Source organism: Alligator mississippiensis, chromosome 8 (assembly GCF_030867095.1).
Source record: "Alligator mississippiensis isolate rAllMis1 chromosome 8, rAllMis1, whole genome shotgun sequence".
NCBI lineage: Eukaryota > Metazoa > Chordata > Crocodylia > Alligatoridae > Alligator > Alligator mississippiensis.
In genome coordinates this window covers 55,826,194-55,844,589 of record NC_081831.1, presented here as the reverse complement: position 1 = coordinate 55,844,589, position 18,396 = coordinate 55,826,194, and the positions used below count along the sequence as shown (strand labels likewise).

The 18,396-nt window shown below is 44.7% G+C and overlaps 1 protein-coding gene across 1 annotated transcript in view; it reads right to left on the bottom strand.

Annotated features, from left to right (window-relative positions):
* The window catches only part of CHM (CHM Rab escort protein), a 156,439-nt gene that overhangs the window by 14,950 nt on the left and 123,093 nt on the right, over positions 1 to 18,396 (bottom strand). The gene's annotated exons all lie outside the window — the stretch shown is intronic.

The following is an 18,396-nucleotide window of genomic DNA, read 5'->3' as shown; positions in this document are numbered from 1 at the left end:
TGTGAAGATTTCTAGAACTAACATCTGTATGCAAATTTATCTTTTCTCTAATTTATTTTCTTCAGAAAGTCACTTGAGCATTTAATATCTGCTTTTTTTAGCTTTAAATTTCTATAGCAGTGATTCTCAACGAAGGTGCTGTGGCACCCTGGGATGCCAAAAGATCCCTCTAAGGGTGTCACAAGCTGACACACAATATCAATACTGTTAGGTGTGCAAACACTTACACACATGACTCACAAGATAAATCCAGAGATTTCAAATAGGAATCCATAGTGTCAAAATCAATTTGATCTGTTGTGGTCTGAGATCTTAACAAAAGAAAGACTCTGTTATTATTTTTCCATACTCAAAAATGAATGAAAGCTAAGAGCTGACATTTTCCAGGGGCTGCCTTGAGTCTGATGAGATTGAGAACCACTGTCCCACTGGCAATACATAGGGGGTGCACGTGGGTGCATGTGCACCCCCTGAGATTGGCCATGCACCCCCTGGAAGCTCCAGCTGTGAAACCAGAAGTGCCGCAGGAAGTTCACTTCCAGTTTTGCTGCTGGGTCAGCAATCGGCTGCTCGGGACTCCCCCGGTCAGCAATCGGCAGGTGGGTGACACCCCCCCCCCCATATCGGTGATCTGGTGGCCCCCCAGACTTGGGAGGCACCAGTTACCCATGCACTGTTCTATACACAACAAAAACTTCCTTGAAAAACTTATTTTTTTCTGCATCTTTGAATGCTGTCCAACAAAATATTTTTACCTAAAAGCCCCTATCTTCCATGTTCATTCCTTTCCTTATTATAAAAAAATAGCCTGTGAAAATGTCCAATGACAGGTCAGCATGTGAACGTGGATTTACACAAGACAAGCAATTCACAAAGACTATGGCGATATTTCTGATACTATACTTTAAGAGTGCGATCTCTTAAAAGAAATATTGACGTACGAGTTATCCACATAAGGGATATTTGCAGTTCATTCGCTTGATACAACCATCATTAGCACAGCACTGCTGAAATAGCTTTAATTTAGCTCTCAAGGGACAATCTTACTAGCATATTGGGAGGAAATACAGACCGACTTTTTAAAATTATTTTTTTCCAGGGTTTTTCCACAGAAACCTGCATGAGATTTGGACAAAGTGCACATTACAGGAAGGAACATTTGGAGGAGGAACCAGGAAGTCAGTTTATATGCAGTTGCAACATCTTTGTAAACAGAGACTACAAGGGATAATTTAGTTTTTACAAGGATGGAGTCTTCTCATGTTATTACCCACAATGCAGTGCATAAAACACTATTCATTTCAAGAGCAACCATCTATTTTGGAAGGTAAAAGGAGAATTCTTTTTATATACAACAGAACTGATTTGTGTGCATCTCATTTGTATAGTACCCTTGTGATTTTCCTACCAGATCTAAATGCAAATAGATTTGTTAGTAAGACTTTTTAACTAACTAGTGATGTTCTGAATGGTCCAGTGGACATTCCTTAGATTTAAGTGAGACCTGCTTAGTCAGCTGACCCTGATTATTCCTTTAACCTACAGAATTCTGAGGAATAAAATGTGCAGTAACTGCTACAATTGCAAGCTTCAGGAAAAACAGGCATTACGTATAAGATTAACTAGCCCAAGGGCCAAGTTAGGATTTTGGCTTAAGTGAGATGTGCTTATATTTAGTAACTTAGATATACTATTTGTTTCTGTTTCTCTCTTTTATACCACCTTTATATCACTCCTGTGAATGCTGCCTAAAGAACACCCCCCCCCACACACACTCACTCACTCCTGCTCTTCTTTTGTCAAATCCCAGAAATAAATCCACATCACACCTTAAAGTGGTGCCAGGCACATGTCAATAAGTACATCAGAGACAGAGCATTTAAAAGTGATACCAGGTATCACAGGAGTTCTGGTTGTGCTAGGCCATAGTTATGCTAAGCCAGGCTTGTGCAACATATGGCCCAAGGGCCGCCAAGCCATTTTCTGAGGCCCGTGGTGCTGCGACAGGAAACGAAAGTAAATACTGTTTACTTTCGTTCCCACCCCTTGTCCCTCCCCCAGCCCCTCAGCAGCTTCCTAATGGCTGCTGAAGCACTGGGGAAGGGACAAGGTTCCCACACACACATCAGCTTGACGTTGCCAACATGGTGCAGCTCCTCCCCTCCCCCCTCATTTCATGGTGTCCCTTCCTCACCCCACCCCTCCCTTCCTTATTTGCATGCCAGCTCCTCCCCTCTCCCACACTGCAGGGTTTCTTTTCCTAGCCCCGCCCCTCCCTTCCTCATTTGCATGCTGGCCCCACCCTGCACCGGTCCCCGCCGGCCGCATGGGCTGGAGCAGGTCGCAGTGCAGCGGATGGGTTGGCGCGGGGGGCGCGGATGCCGGCTCGGAGGGATGCTGTGGCCAGGCCTGCGGGAGATGCTGCTGCCGCTGCTGCTGTGGCTGTTGGGGTGGGAAGCCAGCGCTGCCCCCGCCTCCCCGCATCCCCCTGTGCCTGCAGACATCACGCTGGGGGTGATGAGTCATGGGCCCCAAGGAGGGAGGGACCCCTGCTGCTTGGGCTCAGGCTCGGGCTGCCCCGGGGAAGAGGGAGCAGGGGGGTGTTCCTGCAAATCCCACACCCCCCTGTAGAGTCCCCACATGTCCCCTTGGCTGCTGAGCCCAGGCACGTAGGTGTGGGAGCATCCTCGAGGCCGCCCAGGTGTATGAGGTGTATAAGAACTCACTAATGAGACAGTTAGCAAGAAATGAAGCATATGTGAGTAAACTTTGCAAATGACAAGTAGAGATGAACTTCTCAACAAAGAGAGATAAGAACTGATATAAAATGGGCGGCACGCAAATGCAGGGGGTTGAGAGACTGTTCCTCGTAGAAAACCTAGGGGAACGTGAATAACGTATGGTGTCTTTACCTGTCAAGGACAAGCTTCACTAAGGTGGACTGACTGTTAATCAGACCAACTGGTGTACTGTCCAAAGACAATAAACCTTTCTGAGTTTTTGCCACCTAACATATATCTGAGCTGTTTTTCTGCATCGCCTTTGGAATCTGGAAGACGGCTTGCCAGAGTTGGCCTTCCAGAACACACCGATAGTGGCAGCCTGTATATCAAAAAAGTGACAGCAATCAGATAGCACTTGAGAAAACACTGCACACACCTCAGAACAACAGGTGTGTGCTGAACACACTCCTGGTAGGTGCAACTATAGTTCCTTCATTTTGGGGAGCTGGTTGACATGTGTATAAGTGTTTCTGAGAATGGCACAGAGTGTATAAGTGTTTCTGAGAATGGCACAGAGGTGGCATAGACACAACAAAACATATTTCTCACACAATGACTAGAACAAGCTATAGATGCTGGAATTTAAGGCTGTAATTTGATCTTCCCCTCGTTCCCTAGAAACTATGTTCCTGAAGGCAGACAGCAGCTGCTCTCTGACTCTGCATAACATTTGGTGTAAAGGGACTGGAGGAAACAGTTATTCAGTCACTGTAGGTAGGCCTCCTTTTTATTTTAAGGAAGAAATAACTTCTCTTCAGTCCACCTTAGTGAAGCTTGATTTCTATCCACATGGAAATTACAAATTTATAATCCTTCCCACTATAGCAGAAGCTAAGGTGTCTTTAGTGACCTTCCACAATCTTATAAGATCTCAAGAGATTTATTTTCTCCTTATAAAGTCTTGGAAGGATGACATTAATGATGGATTTCAGTATTCTCATCTGTAATGCAGACTCGTCAAGAGACTAGAACCTCATGTTATTGTTTCTCTTTGTTTCACAGCCTAGTGAACTTTCCAAAATACCCAGCTCTCCACAAAATTGGCTCTCTTTTATTCCAAGATGTAAAGAGAAACTACTGTATCAAAAGATGAAGGAGGGTGCAGTATGTTATAGTTAATGATTTTTTGAATGTTAAAGAAAGGACTGGCTGATCTTTGGGATGAGTCAGTTCAACTTCATTTCTCTGCTAATATCAAGTTACCTGCCCCTTCCTCATCCAACATGGATGTCACCCAGATGAAGGCCCACTCTGAAACTTCCATTTAGGAGAGAGTTACTCCTCAGTCTTGGGAAAGCAAGGAGGAGACCACGTGTATACTTTCCAGTCTGGATGCTTGAACTCTGAAAAGCAAGAGAAGCTGACGCAGCCAAACAATCACTTTGTGGGCTTCTAGAAAGCATCAACAGGAATGCTCACAGATGTTGGGTAATCTGAAGGTCCTTTAACTGTAAAGGGAGGGAATTACATTTCCTCCTTGTTAATGGCCTCAATAACTGCTTTTTGTTCCTCAGCAGGTCAAACAGTTGGTCAGGAGAATATGTGGAAAAAGATGTCAGATGTTACTCTGAAAACTCAGTTTCTGAAGGTAAAGTTTTGACAGAAATGGGGTATTACTCCTGAAATAATCTGCTATGTAAATTTAGTCCAAACTAAATTTCACCTAGGTTTCTGTGCACCTAGTGGCCTCTCACATTAGCCCTGTAAAGTGAGATTTTGAAGCAAGTCCCCTCACGAAGCATGTTCTCAAGAAGCATGAGAACCTATAAAATTAGACATCCACTCATACTTATTTGTGAGATCTGAGTGATAAATTTAGATATTTTAGACACTTCTCTTTATCTTTAAGGACAGACCAAGACATTTTCAGGCTTCAGAGGAGCTTTGACAATATTATTATAAGAATAATTTAAAAGAAATCTAGAACTTATAAGAGATTTAGATTTATAAAAGATGTGTTGCGTCTTTAAAAGTAAGTTTAAAAGAACATCCTTCTTCAATCCTTGGACAAAACTCAAGAGAACAGAGGACTCTGTGACAGATAAAAAGTGTACCAGGGAAACAAAATCTAACAGTGAAGGAACAAATCCTATATACCTGGTTTAAGAAAAAAGAATTGCCATTTTATAAATTTCTGTGGGAGACAGCACAGTCCCAGGGAAGGGAATCTGAATCACTTTATCCTATGTATCTTGTTGCTAGCTGTTCTGACTGCACAAAATGAGGGAACAGAAGCTACAGAAGTATTGAAAAGGGACCCTGATATCTGTTATGTCTAGAGCTTTGAATGATATGGTTTGCCAGTGAGAAACATACTGAGCAGACTATCTGACATCAAGAGAATAGAGAAGGAAAGGTGAACAAGTGTATAGATTTAACTCTCCTAGAAACTGCAGTAATATATTAAAGCTGCATACCAACATTTCACCACAAATTCATTAGGAGTCTTCCCTTGTTAGAGGTGGATTAGAACCAATGAGGTAACAGCAGAAGAGCACAAAGGGTGCATCTACACATGCAATTAGCACAGACCAAAAAACTCTGGCACAGTTTGTGCCGGAGTCAGTGGCTCCCAGATGCATATACACATGCGCCTGGGGCTGCAGCAGTTAGAGCTGGGGTGAAGCAGTCCCAGGCTGGCCACAGGTTCAGGGGTCAGCCCTGGGCTCCGGGTCAGGGTGTCGGGGTTGACTGGGGCAAAAGGATGCTACAGTGCAGAGCTAACCAGCAGGCAGCCCCCACATGTAGCACCCCCATGCCCAGCCAGTCCCATCAGTGTCAACCCGTGTGTTGTGGTGGCATAAATTTCTCTGCCATGGGACAGTACTTGTCCTAGACAGTACTGTCCTACAGCAGAGTTAATTCATTTACTGTGCTGCAGCACCAGCACACGTGTAGATGGTGACACTTTACTGTGGAGCTAATTAGTCAACTCTGAAATAAAGCACATATGTAGATGCACCCCATGTGGAGTTATTACCTGAATTTTTGCATTCACCTAGCCTACCCACAATTTATGTCTGGCAGCACAGGAGTAAATGGGCAAACTGTGCCTACAATTTCCCCTCGTAAAATAAGTGCTTTGAACACTGAATTCCATGGTGTCCTTTAACTACTAACCAATATGGGTGAAAGGGAAACTGGGAGGAGGTTATGCCACAAAATGATGGTTTATGTGAATTCCAAAAGTAAATTCAGGATAATAACATTCAATACCTTACTAAACTATGCTAAAACAATTCAAATTGGCTTATAGGCAGCAATATATGGGGTCCAAATCATCACATGGCCATAAACACATTTTAAAAATGGTGTACTGAGCTTTCCATAGGATACTAAATTCCATTACTACTGGGCTTGTTTTATTTACCATGTTGAATAACTATTGGCAGTGGAGGTAAACAGTCCAAAGTCTGAGGGAATACAAAGCAGAGCACCAACTATTAACTACCAAATATACTGGCTTTTGATGAATGCTATAAAAACTAAATGCATGCACAACAGTTTCATGCAATGTCAAAAAATGACATTACAAAATGTTTATTGTTTCCATATTACCGTTAATCATCAAGAAAAAGTAAGCAAATAGAATTCGTTTGTCAGGTTGGGAAATACAACAAAGGGACAGATTGATTTCAAGATCCTAAAATTAAACAATACAAGTATCTTTGAAATATAAAACAGAGTGATTCTACATTGCTAGAGTACAATGGTTCAATCTTTTCCATGCAGGAAATCCACATTTATGATGCTATATAAGTAATCAAAACTGAAAATGCAAAGTTCAAGGCACATTCAGAAAGTATCTATCCTGACATTTAATGATGGACTACTGTTCAGATTTCACAGATCAAAACACTGCTATTTATACATTTCTTGTTAGTAGCCTTTTTTTAATCTTGCAGAATTTGTATGAGGATGTGTTGAAGTTTAGTCACTCAAAATTTGAAAAAAACATGAGAAAGAAATCAGAGTGGTGATCAGATACCTTTTTAATAAAGGGCTGACCTCCAAAGAATTCCACAAGGGTATGATGGCAACACTTGAAGACGATTTCACATGGTAAAAAAAAAAAATGAACATCTGCATTTATTTGAAGGAGAACCAACACTGAGGAAGGAGCTACCATGACCACCACAGCATAAGAGGGTCACAAGTGATAGAAGATCAGTCAGGCAGATGTCCGAAACAGTGAGCATCAACACTGGGTCATGCATGTCATCCTTAATGAAGACCAACACATGAGAAAAGTGTCATCAAGATCTGAACTGAAAAGGAACAACCTAATATTTACAGGGACCTTCTGGAGTGATTTCAAGAAAACCAAGAAAAATTCATGAGCAGGACTGCAACTCATGATGACATATACCCTCACCACTTTGAATCTAAGACAAAACAGAGGAGCAGGCAGAGGAAATACACAGTCTCCATCTCCTAAGAAGTTTAAGGTGGTATGGTTATAGCCATGGTTTTGGGACATGATCATGACTAACTACCTTTTGACAAGCAAGACCATGGGAGGAGCTAGAACGTTGAAAAGCGGGTACAGATGGTGAGGTGCATCATCAAATATAAAAGAAGTCCATACTTTTCTCCAGTTAAAAATAAACTAGAAACTTTACTAATATGCTAGGGGCCTAGAGCTGTATTATTCAATTTTAGATTGAAGGAAAAAAATAATTTAACCGGAATGAGCTGAAAACAATCTGTGGGCTGTGAAATAGGAGCTTCATTAGCAGGAGCATCAAACAGCAGCAGAAATGCAGAGCAAAAGATAGCATGACTGGCAGAACATCAGGACCATTAAAAGGAAGAGGGTCATTAATATCTTTGGAATGAAGAGTTTACAAGGGATCAGACAGATGATAATAATCCATGAAATGGCTCGCTCAGTACTGCCTGACTAGAAATGCTGCTGCCACTGCCAGAAAGTTGGCTTTAAACTCTGGGTGGACTAGGAATCAAAGAGTGCAAATGCACTAGTACACCATCCCCTGGATCCACCCCTAGGAAAGACCATCAATGGAGTACTATCCTAGTGAACTGCTGTGTTTGTGAACCCATTAAGAACAAATCTATGGAAGCTAAATGTTAAACTTCCATTGAATTCCCACCATTATACACATCCCAGATTGCAATGACCAAAAAGCAATCAAACATGATTTTGATCTGCTTCCTCATCTAACTGGCTCTGTAAGAGCGTGCCGGCGTTTGCGCAGGCGTTTGCGCCAGCGGGCGGGCAGGAAAGGCCAGGAGAGAGACTCCAGTAAGGGTAGGGCGTAGACACCACACAGATCTACAAACAGAAGCTTATAGAATGGTGTCGACGAGGAGTGCTGCTAGGGCCTCTGCCCAGGGGGCCAAGCCCACCTGGGCCTGGTCTGAGGCCACCACCAAGACCGAGCCCATGGGGGAGCTGATGTCCCCCTACCTCCTGGCCTGCGCGGGATCCCCAACAGGGTCGGGGGGGCGGAGATTGGGGACCCCCACACCTGTCCGGCAGGAGCCCATCTTAGGGCTCTGGAGGCGCAGGTGAGGGAGCTCCGGGAGGAGGTTAGCAGGCTGAGGGGTATCAAGGAGGCAGAGGATGAAATTGACGGCTATTTCTTTTCCCTGCAGGACCAGGCACCTAAGGAAGAAGCAGCCCGGGGAATGCCCTCCACAGCAGAGTGGCAGATGGTCACATCCAGGACCGGAGCTGCTCGCAGCGAACAGGTACCAGTTCCTCCAGTCCGACTGGAGAACAGGTACGAGGCCCTGGCAACCCTGCAGGAGATGGAAGGAGAGGAGGAAACCCTTGGGCAGGAAGCAACACCACATTCTCCACGCTCCGAACAGGTCAAGAGATCCAAGCGGACCCAGAGGAGGAGGCGATGAGTGCTCGTCATAGGCGACTCCATCCTGACAGGTACGGAAGGGCCCATCTGTCGCCAGGACCCCTCAACACAAGAGGTATACTGCCTGCCCGGAGCAAAGATTCAGGATGTGACGGAAGTAATCCAGGCCAGGATCAAGCCCACCGATTACTACCCCATGGTCCTAGTCCATGTGGGTACTAATGATGCGGCCAGGAGAACCCCCAATCACCTGAGGGCGGACTACAGTGCTCTGGGCGGCATGCTGAGGGAGTTCGGTGCACAGGTAGTATTCTCTTCCATCCTACCAGTGAGCGGACGAGGAAGATGGCACGAGAACTGCATTAAAGAGACTAACTGGCGGCTTCGGCAGTGGTGTCTCGAGGCAGGCTTCGGCTTCCTGGACAACGACCCGCACATTATGATGACGGACATGCTCAGTTGGGATGGGCTTCACCTGTCCCCCAAAGGTAAGCGTGTGTTTTCTTCTAGGTTGGTGGATCTCCTCCGGCGGGCTTTAAACTAGGCTCATCGGGGGGAGGGGAAGATGAGGGCGGGGGAAGCTGTGGACCACCAAACCATGTGGCACCCACAAGGACAGCCCAGCCTGAAGAAGGAGAACATTGGGAACCTGCAAGCCATGGGGCGGCCAGCATTACAGCACAGGTAAGCAACGAGAAGGTAAGAAATAAGGGGCCCCTTGGGATTCAGAGCGGGGGGGCAGCAAAGGCACCAGTCGCAGGGCTCAAGTGCCTATATACTAATGCTAGGAGCATGGGGAACAAGCAGGATGAACTAGCGCTCCTGCTTGCACAAAACACCTATGACTTAGTAGGGCTAACGGAAACCTGGTGGGATTCGTCCCACGACTGGGCGGTACATATTGAGGGCTATAGATTGTACAGAAAGGACAGGGTGGGGAAAAAAGGGGGAGGGGTTGCGCTCTATGTCAATGAGCAATATACATCAACCCTCATCAAAACGGAATCGAAGGATGAGGAAGTAGAAGGATTGTGGGTTAGGTTATACGGGGGGCAAGGAGAAAGGGATTTGGTGGTAGGGGTCTGCTACAGACCCCCACATCAAGGGGAAGAAATAGATGCGGGGCTGCTGGGGCAGCTCTTGGAGACCATAAAAGCTAAAGAGGCGGTAGTCATGGGGGACCTAAACTACCCAGACATCTGCTGGGAGACGCAGACGGCAAAGTCCCACCGTTCACGCAGGTTTCTAACCTGTGTACAGGACCTCCACTTGACACATGGTCCCACTAGGGGGAATGCCATACTGGATCTGGTATTGGCAATGGGGGATGACATGGCAGGGGACCTACAGATCGGTAACCATCTGGGGGACAGTGATCACCTAATAATAGAATTCTTCATAAAACATCGAGTGGGTAAGGTAACTAGTAGGGTGAAAGTGCTAGACTTTAGGAAAGCTGATTTCAATGAACTCAGGCGATTAGTCAAGGATGCACTGCAGAGTAGGAGTTTTGAAGAGATGGGAGCCCAGGAAGGGTGGCTGTGCCTTAAGGAAATGATCCTTCGGGCACAAAGCGAGACGATCCCGATGCGAGGAAAAAGAGGGAAAGGGGCCAGGAGGCTTCCCTGGCTGACCAGAGAAATCCAGGGCAGCCTAAGGGCCAAAAGGGGAGCACATAAAAAGTGGAAACAGGGAGAGATCACCAAAGACGAATATAACTCCTCTGCTCGCGCTTGTAGGGAGGCAGTTAGATGGGCCAAAGCTACCATGGAGCTGAGGATGGCATCCCAAGTAAAGGACAACAAGAAATTGTTTTTTAGATATATTGGGAGTAAAAGGAAGGCCCAGGGAGGAATAGGACCCCTGCTAAATGGGCAGAAACAATTGGTGACGGACAGGGGGGACAAGGCTGAACTCCTCAACAAGTTCTTTGCCTCAGTGTTCCTAAGTGAGGGACACGACAAGTCTCTCACTGGGGTTGTAGAGAGGCAGCAGCAAGGCGCCAGACTTCCATGTGTAGACCCTGAGATGGTGCAGAGTCACTTGGAAAAAATGGATGCCTTTAAGTCGGCAGGCCCGGATGAGCTCCATTCGAGGGTGCTGAAGGCACTGGCCGACATCAATGCACAGCCACTGGTGGGAATATTTGAACGCTCGTGGTGCACGGGTCTAGTCCCGGAGGACTGGAAAAGGGCCAATGTGGTCCCCATTTTCAAGAAGGGGAGGAAGGAGAACCCGGGCAACTATAGGCCAGTCAGTCTCACCTCCATCCTTGGCAAAATCTTTGAAAAAATTATCAAGGCTCACATTTGCGAGAGCCCGGCAGGACAAATGCTGAGGGGAAACCAGCACGGGTTCATAGCAGGCAGATCGTGCCTGACCAATCTAGTCTCTTTTTATGACCAGGTTACGAAACGCCTGGACACAGGAGGAGGGGTGGATGTCGTATACTTAGACTTCAGAAAGGCCTTCGATACGGTATCCCACCCCATACTGGTGAACATGTTAAGAGGCTGTGACTTGGATGACTACACAGTCCGGTGGGTGGCGAATTGGCTAGAGGGTCGCACCCAGAGAGTCGTGGTGGATGTGTCGGTTTCGACCTAGAAGGGTGTGGGCAGTGGGGTCCCGCAGGGCTCGGTCCTTGGACCGATACTCTTTAATGTCTTCATCAGCGACTTGGACGAGGGAGTCAAATGTACTCTGTCCAAGTTTGCAGATGACACAAAGCTATGGGGAGAAGTGGACACGCCGGAGGGCAGGGAACAGCTGCAGGCAGACCTGGATAGGTTGGACAAGTGGGAAGAAAACAACAGGATGCAGTTCAACAAGGAGAAATGCAAAGTGCTGCACCTAGGGAGGAAAAATGTCCAGCACACCTACAGCCTAGGGAATGACCTGCTGGGTGGCACGGAAGTGGAAAGGGAACTTGGAGTCCTAGTGGACTCCAAGATGAACATGAGTCGGCAGTGTGACGAAGCCATCAGAAAAGCCAATGGCACTTTATCGTGCATCAGCAGATGCATGACGAATAGATCCAAGGAGGTGATACTTCCCCTCTATCGGGCGCTGGTCAGACCGCAGTTGGAGTACTGCGTGCAATTCTGGGTGCCGCACTTCAAGAGGGATGCGGATAACCTGGAGAGAGTCCAGAGAAGGGCCACTCGTACGGTTAAGGGCTTGCAGACCAAGCCCTACGAGGAGAGACTAGAGAACCTGGACCTTTTCAGCCTCCGCAAGAGAAGGTTGAGAGGCGACCTTGTGGCTGCCTGTAAGTTCATCACGGGGGCACAGAAGGGAATTGGTGAGGTTTTATTCACCAAGGCGCCCCCGGGGGTTACAAGAAATAATGGCCACAAGCTAGCAGAGAGTAGATTTAGATTGGACATTAGGAAGAACTTCTTCACAGTTCGAGTGGCCAAGGTCTGGAACGGGCTCCCAAGGGAGGTGGTGCTCTCCCCTACCCTGGGGGTCTTCAAGAGGAGGTTAGATAAGCATCTAGCTGGGGTCATCTAGACCCAGCACTCTTTCCTGCCTATGCAGGGGGTCGGACTCGATGATCTATTGAGGTCCCTTCCGACCCTAACATCTATGAATCTATGGTATAAGGCAGACAGTGCCAAGCTGAATTAATACCTCTGTGGAAGGAGTTTAATGATTATATATTAGGGTGACTACAGCAGCCAAAGAGTTTCTGAACATACAGGACAAGAATTTCTGGAAGACTGGTATAATGAAACTGCAGCTGCAATGGACCAAGCACATCGATGTTGATGTCCTATATTGAAAAACAAAGCAAACTGCTTCTAAGTCTAACTACAAATTTTCTGAATGTCCCTTATGCAGATGGGCAGATCATTATTTCTAAACATATACACTTTCTTAATTTCTGATTAAATTTGAAATGTGCTAATACAGATTTCATATTTATTTCTGTGTATGTATTTTTAATTAAAATAAAGAAGTAAAATGTCACATGGGGCAGCTGAAGGGTACCTTTCCTCTTCTGTTTTGTTAGGGGGGATGCCTGAGTGCCTGTATCACCCTCAAAGAGAAGCCCCTATGCAGCAACTACATGGAACCTTTATCTGGCTCACAAAGTCTTTTTTTTGAGAGGCAGGCAGCTACTCTGCTGCATTGTTTCTATCCGACTCTACAGTCACTCACTCACTTATAAAAGATTGTGTTATAAAACTGTTAGTAGACTCCTTTACTCAGAAGCAGTGGAGGAGAAACTCATGGATGGGATGGTTCTTGAAGGAGCTGTGCTGCACTGATAAAGCAGAACAGTGCATTGGTTCAGGCCTTTGCAGTGATACACTGTGATATTTGGGATAAAAAGAAACAGCCATTCCAGCACTGTGGAAATGCTCAGCTGGCTTTTGTACAAATCCAGAAGAATGCAATGAAAACTGATCATGTTTTGAATTCATCCTACTCACATTCACTATGTTATTACATTTTTTATCTATCCTACAGTAACATAGGCAACAGCTTAAAATATAAGCAAAATGTAAATGTACACATGTACAATCCTGTTTTTAAAAAGCATTATAGCTTTGTAATTCAAATTTATGACACCTTATTTATTATTGAAATCTAGCCCCATATAAGGAACAGGGTTGAAGTTCAGTTATGCCATTTATCAGCACAAAAGAGTGAAATCTTGAGTGAAATTCTGACCCTAGTTAAGTCAACTCACATTTTCCCATTGATCTCAGCGGGGACTGAATTTAATCCTTCATGTTTTTCTTATCTTTGATAAAAAAAAGGCTAAACCAGAAAACAAACCTAAAGGGATTATCTTGAATTTTAAAAAGTCACCATCAAATTTGACCACGAATGGAAATTTTCAGGCCAAAAGGTATGACTATCTTACAGAAATAAGAAAACAGGTGGTGATAATGAAAGTTGTCTTGCAACCTTAACTAAACTGTTCACTATCTCAAACACTGTAATACAATCTATTTTTCTCAAAAAACAGCTATAAATCATCAAAGTTCACATCATTTACTTTCTATAAAATCATTTTTATTACCTTTGAGGTTACGGCTATGAGTCACAGTCTCATCAGTATATATTTTGATTATGTGTGATTTACTCAGGTATAACTGCATTAGTTACAGTGGTTGCCAACATTTGTCTTCAAGTAATTCTTCTAGCAGGAAGAACGATGAGTTTAGTTCATGATTTCATCATTACAGTCTCAATTTTTAGGGCAAGTGAAGGAGTTTGGTTCCACTCAGCTGGCAATACAGATTATGTGCCTGTCATTTATGCATTGTGATCAAAGACTAGATGTATTTGTATACTTATCTTAAGTAATTGTTTGAAGGAGAAATCAGTCAGGATAAACCTATTTACAGATAATGATGTAAAAGTAAAGCAGGAGATTTATGAAATGTGCCCTGCTTTTAGAATTTACCTGTACCCCAAATCCTGCCACAATATCTCAACACTTTGGTAAAAGACTACCAACTCATCAGTAGTTAAGTACAAGAACAAAACAATAATTTGCAAACTTTTTGCTGCTTTAAGTCTATCAAAACAAAAGTTCTTAGGTAAGGCTATAAAATTCTGTCTGAAGTCAAAGTAATAATGTAGGTGGAATTGCATGATAGCAGAGTCAAACTAGACTTTTGTGTTATCAGAAATATTGCTTGGACGCGAGTTTATATTCAGTTTTGAACATTAATGCTTCCTGAGTGATTTCCTGCTGTTTTATAATAAATAGAAAAAAAATCAAAACTGCAAATTTGTCATTTAAATGGTTGAGCATTTGCCACATAATTGAAGTACTATGCAGTGTAAGTATCTAATTACAGACTTTTTTCTTTAAACAATTTTTTATTTATACACAGGAAATAATTTTTTTAGGGTCTAAGTGGCTGGGTGGATTATTTCATGGTCCATATGAAGATCTAAATTAAAATTCAGGTAACAGTGGAAAAAGGTGATTATCATTTTTAGGATTGTCTACTTTTAAACTGTTAAGTCATGGGTTGTCAATCGGGGGTACGCATACCTCTGGGGATACTTGGAAAGGTGCTACCACCCCATGTCACTGCGGGGAGCGGGGGGGGAGTGGGCAAAGGCAGCTGCTCCCCTCTGCAGGCTGCACAGGTGCTGTCCAGCCAGCCAGACCCGGGGGTTGTGGGGGTGGGGAAGCTTGCAAGCAGCCACCACCACCATCCACCACCCTGCGCAAGCCCACTTGCCCCCTGTGTGCAGCCGCCACCACCAGAAAGGGTACAACTCCTTAAAAAGGTTGAAAACCCCTGTGTTAAGCAATGAAACAATGGCGATGATCTCTTTTTACTTTATCACTATAAAAGGCCTCAAACTGACAAACCCTTAGAATAGAATTTAGGAAAGATTTTTTTTAGTTTCAATGTGAGCAACAAGTTTGACTGTTTCAGTCTATACCAAATGTTAACAGTTCAGTCATAAACCCTTGTAAATAGAAGATTTTAATGGAAACACCGGAAGGCCCTCTTTGGACAGGTCAGTTCTTAATATAATTTTTTAAAATTAAAAGCCTTAATGCAGAAATAGTCAATATAGCAATAAAATTCTGATAAGATTTCATTTCCTTTATGAAGTCATTATGGATGAAAACCTCCAGTAATCTCATTATTGGAACTAAATTCTACGACTACAAAAAGAAAATTGGTAACTTTATGTGCTGTATATAATATTTTGGCCTCAGCAGTTTGTCCTTTAAAGGAACAAACTTAAAAGAAGCATCAGCTAAGATTCAGATGACACCAGAAGAAATAAAACAAACAGGACAAACAGAAACTGAAAAAAATAACTTTGTTGCAGGATTCCATTCAATAAAGTTGGAAGAGACCAACAAAACCATAAACCCAACAATGATTCAGAGTTTTCCAGCCTCCAATAAATGCATAAGATGGCTGGTAAACTAACCATCTCTGGCAGTAGTAACCCTATTATAAATTTAGATCTTTGGGCAGGTTGCCTCCTAAACCATATAACAACTTCATGGTATTTGGGAGAGAATAATTAACACCACTGACAGTGCCAATTAACCTATGCCAGTCAACCTGCTCAAGTAGCTATACACTGGATGCATCTATATGTGCCATTAAAGCAATGTGATAAACTCCGATGGAGTTTGCACCAGAGTTTATCACAGTGCCTTAATGGCACATGTAGATGCTCAAACTGCTGTGGTCTAGGGTACATGTGCAGATGCTGCACCCGGGACTACAGCAGTTTGAACTGGGGCAGAGCAGCCCCAGGCTGGCTGAGGGGTCCGGTGCTGGGTGGCAGAGGGGCTGGCATGAGGGTGCTAAAATGCAGGGCTGGACAGCAGGCAGCCCCTTCATTTTTTCACCCCTGTGTGCCAGCCAGCCCTGGTTACCAACTACATATGCACTTTGGTGCATTAAGTAACTGTGCTGTAAGATAGTACTGTTCCCGAGAGTGCTACCTAATGATGCAGTTAATAAATCTACTGCACCCTGATACTGGTACATGTGTATATGGCAGGGGTCAGCAACATTTTTGAGTAGAGTGCCAAAAACACCCAAAACCTTGACTTGGAAGATGTTGGCGTGCCAGGGCCAGATGGTAGGAGAGCTATGAGGGGCCCAATCCTTGTTTTGGCAACACGGCCCTGGCCCTTTCCCTGCCATCTGCCCCAAGGTGCATGTGCCACGCAGAAAGCCTTCATGTGCCACGCTCTGGCACCCGTGCCGGGGGTTGCCTACCCTGTTATATGGTGATGCTTTATCGTGGAGCTAATTAATCAACTGCACTAAATTTAGATGTGGCCACTGCGACCAGTTTAGAAGGCAATCTGCCTGGACCAGCACAACATGCTTGTGGATACTGCTGCTGGGGCTAGGAAGGTTACCACATAGGTAAGTGAAGTGAAGCAAATATAACCAGCAATACCTCACTTGATCTATGGCAGGAGTTCCACCCTGGCTTTAATTAAAAATGGTTAGGGCATGCAATGGCATTTATACCACCCAACTCTTTGGTAGTGATGGTGAGTTTCCATTTGTGAAGGAGAATAACTGCAGACTGTACTACCTAAATGTATCATTAGCAAAACAGAATCTGTACACCCTAGTGATACTCCCTCTCTTTGCCAACTGTGGATACTGTGCCCCTGGGAGGAAAGAATTGTAAGTACCTTGCCTCATCATAATTATCCCATCCTATCCAGATTTTCTGATGCCAGGGACCCTGACCATTAGACTAACATGAATCTTCTACAAAAAAAAAAAAAAAAAAAGCCAGCACCTTACATCTCTAACTTTAAAAAATGAGATATTGGGAGCATCTTTACGTAAGAAATGATGCAATAAAACAGTAACCAATATATCTAGGAGCTTTGTAGTTTACTATTAAAACCTCCTAGTATAGAAAGTCAAAGAACTGAATATTTTCACTAGACTGTTTTAAGGAAATAATCAAGCAGGATGTATAACTACACTATTAAGACAAAACCCTATACTAGTACTATTCATTTCAATGGTAGTAGTGAAATTAGACATGAGAACAAGATTTGATCCTGTGTTAAGTGCTGAAAAGCTAAAAAGTACAGTTGTATCTATTTCTACTTTGCTATATCATGTTAGTGAAATGGGATATAACAACATGCGATTCTGACTATAACTGACTGTGATAACTATAACTGCACAATCTGCGTTCCCCAGTGACTCATTTAGAAATAAGGTGCAATACATCTCTTACAGTTAAAGTCATCATAGCAAGAGTATAAATAAATAATTCTGGCATATGAGCTTTACTACAATAGTTTTAAATACAAGTAGCCCCCAGTACTAATCATGGGCTAGGGACAGAAGTTGCACATAAACTGGTTTAAATGATCAGAAACCAGTTTAAACCTGTAACAGAACAGAAGTTCAGTGCACATAAACCGCTTTCAAAATGGCTGAAACTGGTTTAAGATAAACCTGGCTGAATGTAGTATCAGACTTAACTGATTTAGGTCAAACTGGTTTATAAAACTTCTGACCCAGACCTCTTCCTGGTTTAAGTTAACTCACAGTCCCCCAGCATCCCAGGATGCTATGCAGCCCTGAGCTGGGTTGTACTGTCTGCTCCAGAGGAGCAGGGTTTGCCCCACCCCTCTGCTCCCTAGCCGAAGCACTATCACTGCTCTGGCTGGCTGAGAAGGAGGTGCGGGTGGGAAATCCTGCCTCAGACTTCAGCCCCTACTAGTCTTTTCCCCGCTCAGAGGCAGAGGGCATGGCCAGACCCCAGGCTGGCACCCTGCATCTAAGTGGGGGAAGAGAGGGGGGATTAATTGCTCCTCCCTCTCCTTTCCCACTGGCATGGGACCCCAGCTAAGGTCTGCTTGGCAGGGGCGCAGCAGCTCCTTCCAGGCTTTTTCCCCCTGTTCGCCACTCAGATGGCGAGGGCAAGCCTGTCAGGGACAGCTGTGCCCCTGTCAGGCTGACTGCTGCTGGGATACTATGGTGGTGAGAGAGGGGAGGGAGGGGGGATTAAACCCCCTTTCCCCCCACTTTGCCTCAGGGGCCTGGCCTGGGGCCAGCATCTGGCCAAGCCCTCACCCCTCGAGCAGAGAGGAAAAGTCTGGGAAGGGCTGCACCCCTACCAGGAAGATCCCAGCTGGGGTCCAGTGCTGCAGGAGAGGGGATGGGGGGATTAAGGCACACCCTGGCTGGGGTCCATGCAGGCCAGGGTGGGGGTATAAACCCCTACCCAATTGTACTCAAAGGCCTGCCCGGGCCTGGCCACACCCCTCCTCAACC